Source organism: Jaculus jaculus, chromosome 3 (genome assembly GCF_020740685.1).
Source record: "Jaculus jaculus isolate mJacJac1 chromosome 3, mJacJac1.mat.Y.cur, whole genome shotgun sequence".
Lineage (NCBI taxonomy): Eukaryota > Metazoa > Chordata > Mammalia > Rodentia > Dipodidae > Jaculus > Jaculus jaculus.
Window position 1 is genome coordinate 171641590 of NC_059104.1, and position 6000 is coordinate 171647589.

The following is a 6000-nucleotide window of genomic DNA, read 5'->3' on the forward strand; positions in this document are numbered from 1 at the left end:
TGTGATATGCTTCAGCTCTGACCCACATTGTGAGATAGCTCTCCCTCAGTTTCTCCATTTATGCAAAGGAAGACAGAGAAATCACATGTTTTTTTTTTTTTTCTAGAGGACTCAAATGACTATTAATGTGAAAGAACAATGTAATCTTGGTTCTGATTGGCATGAAAACCTCCCTTTCCCCAAATAAACTGTACCACTTGCCACAGATTGCCTCAGGTACCAGTTTCATTCTCCCCTCATGACCTTCCAATTTGTCACCTGTAAAATCAGAGATACGAGCTGCATTCTCTGTCTTCTGAGTGTCAGTGTTTTGTGATTTAGTGATACTGTTTCTAAATCCAATTCTTTCTCAACATCTCCATTTCCCTCTTTCTCACTGATCCTCTCTCTCTCTCTTTCTCTCCCCTGTCTTTCATGTGTTCCAGGCTGTACTTTAACTCTGATCTTCCTCCTCAACCTTCCAAGTACTGGGGTTATAGCCATGCATCAGCAGACTTAGTTTATGTCATGCTAGGGATCTTAAAGCAGGGCTTCAGGTATGCCAGGAAAACACCTTACCAACTGAGCTAAATTCCCAGTCTGTCTCACCTCTTTCCTATGCCCTTGTTCTATCCCTTTGGATCTCCTTTGCCTCAGATTTCCTGTTCTGAATGATTCTTATTTTGCTGCACAGACTTCCAAGTATTTTTCTTTTTTCTAATGTTCAGTATAATTCATATGTTGAAAAACTCTGAATACCCATTTACACAATAATTTCTAACTTATCGCTTTTCTCAACTTGTTTGAATTTTCCCAAGGCAGGAAGTCTGATTCTATTGACAAAGCTGTGCTCAACTTTATGTGGTATAAATTGTGGTTAATATTCCATGGTAAATTGGCTAGGTCATAGCACTCAGAATACCTGCCACCCCACTGAGGAACATTCCCAATGCAATGGGAGCAGGAATGAGTGAAAAGAAGGTATCAACACATCCATATGTATGTTGTTAGTAATAATTATGATAATAAAAATTATCACAAAAAACTTGATATTGTTATGGGGATACTTATTATATTCAATTAACTTTTAAATCAGTAAGTTTTGAACAAAAGATCCTTAACCTCTATTTATGGGTGAGTCTCAAGTAATCAGAATAGAGGCAAAAATTAAGTTTCTTGAGGATAAAAGAAATTCTGCTCCAGATTACTTTGTGACTACAGAATGCAACATCAACTCTGCCCTCAGTCCCCAGCCTGGCCTGCATGGTACAGCCGTACCCTCACGCAATTGCATGAGTCACTTCGGTACCCCTCTGCTCACTCTCTCAATTCTGTTCTCTGGAGCACATTGACTAAAGCATGGTGCACATTAAACATTCCTTCACTTTAATGAATGGATGAGCAGTTCTCTGGAGTCTGTGTACCAACCGGGCTTGTGTGCTGCCACGCATGAGTTTTATATATATATTTTTCTAGAATGTGAGTCCCGTAGGTGGGGGAGGGAGACTTTGAGTGGCCACCTTACTCATAGCTACTTTGGATATTCCATCCTGCTTTGAAACTCAGTTGGCGCTTTTGAGCACTCACCAAAGTTCCTGCAGACATTAGCCGTAGAAAGGGAACCCTTCTGAGAAATGCTTCTGCCAGCTAGAGACACCCAGTACTCAAGTCTTGTTATTTCTTTTCCTCTATTGTTCATCTGAGGGAGGGGAGAAGGAGGCCTCCAACACCCTAATAATTGAAAAAGGCCCTCGCGAGGGCCCTGATCACTCACCGTGGCTGTGGCGCTGGGATGATCTGTTATGCCACATTCTTTGGAAACCTAGGAACCCTCTTTGAGATGTTCTTTTATTATGCTTCAGGAAAATTCAGTTAATCTCCAGGGGCAAGGAACTTTGTGTTACAAATTACTCTACTCTTGAGATGGGAATATTTGTGAGAAGGGTAAATTGGTTGAAATGAGCTCAGAGAGATGACAGACATGACCCAGTCAGAATTCTAGCCCAGCCTTCTCTAAGACATGCTTTCAGCAAGATTTGATCTTATTTGTTTCAGTTTTAGAAAGTGCATCTTCCTGTTTCCTAGGAGGACAAAGCTTTACCAGTCTCTGGGTTAGAGTGTTTAAGACCAATAATAGCATAAGGATTCAGCAGGCTTCAAGGAAAGGAGTAAGGGATATGCCACAAAAGTAAGAGCAATATGCACCCGTAGAGCCTCCCATTAGGAATAAGTGCGATGTTTGAGTCTGAGATTGCAGACCAAAGTGGTGAAAACCAGGAGGTGGCCAATACTCTGTTTCAATGGCAAACACAGTTTCAATGGCTCACCTTTGTGCCTCCTGCCACTGAGAAAGAGGCTGAGCACTGAGATTGAGCACATTACACTTAGGAGTAATTATTTTATCCATTTATCAGGTAAGCTTGGCAGGGGGGCTGCCTACCAGAGGGCCCTACAGCAAGAGGAAGCTGCGCACAGAAAGCTCAGTCTGTGCTACAAGCACTTTTGTATTTGTTCCTCATCGCCTGGTAAGACCACAGTGCCCGCTGTATACAGAGTGTGTGTTCTCCAGCTATCCCTACTCAACTACTAGGTACAGTCCAAAAACGAAGAAGTAAGACCTCAGACATGGGTGCGGTTATAAATTTATGATCGCTAGACTACAGAACCAATAGTGATAAAAGCTGTGTAAAGTCCAAAATTCTTTTTTTTGAAAAATTTATTTACTTATTTATTTTATATTTATTTATTTATTTGAGAGAGCGATAGAAGCAGACAGAGATAGAGGAAGAGAACGGACACTCCAGGGCCTCCAGCCACTGCAAACAGATTCCAGATGCATGCGCCACCTTGTGCATTTGGCTTATTTGGGTCCTGGGGAATTGAACTGAGGTCCTTTGGATTTGCAGGACACCTTAACTGCTAAGCCATCTCCCCAGTCCCCAAGATTCTTTTTTTGAGGAGTGTAACACATGAACATGTTTTGAGGCAAACTTGATAACCACTACATTGTGGACATACCATGAGCATATTTAATTTGATAATTTCCCCCTTCTACTATTGCTTTCTTTTGTTCTCTTCCCCCACTTCCATTCCAAGTAGCCTTCTAATTTGATGACTCATTCTTTTATTTATTTATTTATTTATTTGAGAGCGACAGACACAGAGAGAAAGACAGATAGAGGGAGAGGGAGAGAATGGGCGCGTCAGGGCTTCCAGCCTCTGCAAACGAACTCCAGACGCGTGCGCCCCCTTATGCATCTGGCTAACGTGGGACCTGGGGAACCGAGCCTCGAACCGGGGTCCTTAGGCTTCACAGGCAAGCGCTTAATCGCTAAGCCATCTCTCCAGCCCTCATTCTTTTTTTTTTTTTTGTTCTCTTCTATCCTGTATATCAATATGTTGATGGGATCGATACTGTGAAGCTCTGGTGGGGATAACAACATCTACTGTGAGATCCTGAAGGCTCTTTGGCCAGTTCATGTCAGCGGCATCGACACTCTTTCAGGTCTGTTTCTCACAATGCTCCCTGAGCAATGGAGGTTGCAAAAGACATGTCTGGTACCTGGAAATAACATCCTAAGTGTAGGCAAACTACACCAGTGAAACCAGTACAGAGTAGTTTCTGATTGTGTTCCCAACAGATAAACCCTCACCCTACCGTCCCAGACCCCATGTCTACCTTACAGGTAATAAGTTCCTCAAGGTATGGTGACCTAGATGCACATAACTCAAAGCACCCAATCCTGTCTTTGAAAGGAGCCAGATCCTTTCGAAGACAGTTATACTTTTTTCTTTTGTGATAAAAAGATAAAATCTAGAAAATGTGTTTGCATACTAACTGGAAGATAATAGAGTGTCCATTAAGATTAAGCTTGCAATTTTATGATGCTACAAAAAATTGGAAATTGTTCATTTGAGAAAGGGGAGGAGAACCAGTTGTAAAACTTCATTTTTAGAACGTTGTTAATTTTTCAAAATTGTGTTTATTTATTTGCATATGTGTCAGTGTGTGCTTTAGGGGAGGGGAGGCCTTCCAGGGGGTCTTGCTACTGCAAAAGAACACTAGACGCTTGTGCCACTTCCTGCATCTGGCTTACGTGGGTGGCTTAAGAACTGAACCTGGGCTAGCAGGCTTTGTAAGCAAGTCCCGTTAGCTACTAAGCCATCTTCCCAGCCCATGATTTTGAGATTTTTAGACTCAACACTAGCTTGTTTTTTCCTCTCATCCTAGATCTTCTCAGTGGCTGTCTCAGTTGAAGAGATCATATATTCCAGGAGCACTCAGTTATCTTCAAGGATGCCCTCTTCCCATGTCTCTATCAGCATCTCCTTAGAGCCACCTGCTTTCCTCACGATGGGCATCCCAGGGTTGGAGACCTTCCACGGCTGGATCTCCATCCCCTTCTCCATGTACACTGTGACCCTCACTGGAAACTGCCTCATCCTCCTGGCTGTGAGGAGGACTCCCTGCCTATATCACCTCATATACTAGTTCCTGTCCATGCTGTCCCTCAGTGATGTGGGCCTCACCTGTCCACACTGTCCACCCCCCTCACTGTACCCTGGTTTGTCCACCATTTCATCCACTTCCACAGGTGACTGGTCCGGATGTTCTTCCTGCACTCCTGTGAGGACTCCTGAAATAATCTGCCTCTATTTCCCTAGACTTTTCTATGACACACATTTGATGTGTAATAAATTTCCTCACTCTTGCTTAAGCAGTTAGGGTTGACTTTCTCAATGATCAGAATCAAGGGAGTTTGGTCAAGGCCACACTTTTTCCACCATTGTATAGATGAGAAATCTGGGGGTCCAGGGCTGTAGTGGCTGACCTCTGGCAATGGCCCATAGATTGTAGCCTTAGAATTTGAATCAATGTATGTCTGATTCAAGTCCAATACTTTCTCCTGGGTCCAATGACACAGACTGTATGAAAAATTGCATGAAGTGCAAAGCAGTATAAACATGACTTTCTTTATTACATTTTATATTTCTCAAGATCACTCACTCTACATGATTGATTCAATCCTCACAGTTATTGTGAAATGCTGACCCTGAAGGGTTCCTATTCCTATCTTAGGGATGTTGTAACTTAGGGTCATGGAAGTGACTTGCTCATGCTACTCCTCTTAAAATCCTTTAATAGTTCCCTTGTGAAGAGTGACAAAATATTTGTGATATGGCCTTCATGCTCCTGTGAATCTAACACACTCCTAACCCTCCACTCTTATTGTGTGGTGCACTACCTCTTGTTCTAGATTCTTTAGTCATACTTATCTTATTTCAGTTTCTAAAATAAGCCAACTCACTTCTTCAGTTGGGAGATTTTGTGCTCTGCCTGTATTACTCCCTTCACTTCCACAGGGCTGGGTTTTTCATTCTGCTAAACGTTAAGCATCATTTCTCAGAGAGCCATTGAGGTGATCCTCCCCAAAGTGATTCTCTGGTCCACCCCTCCCCCATTATTAGTTTCTTGTATACTACTCAATGTGATCTGAAATTTTTGATTATTTCTCTTTCTGATGATTTCCCATCTCTCCCATTTTCCCTCAATCTCCATGAATGTAGAGGCAACAAGACTGTCCTTGTTAAAGTGCTACTCATACACAGTGCTGTGTCTGGTGCAGTGCATGCCCAGTCCACATTTGCCTGTTTGGACGAATGAATAATAGAATAAATATTCACCGCTTATGCACCCATGATAAGAAAGGAAGTAAAAGGTAAGTTGTGTTCCCCTAGAGACTAGAGGAAATGGCTGGTTCTGAGGAGGAGGGAGACTAAAGCCCTGCCCCAGTAAAGGAAGCGTTGTGCTTCGGGTGGAGGCAATACTCTTGATTTACAGGTGATTACTAATGGAAGAAATCTCCAAGAAGGGTTTATTTAAATTTCTGAACAATGGGTTTATGGCATGTCAATAAGTATCTCGGGTATTTGATCTAATTGTGTAGTATTTTAGGAAGTTTGGTAGAGTCACCCACAGGCAAATGTGAACTTATAGCTTGTCACTAGATGATCTGCCTA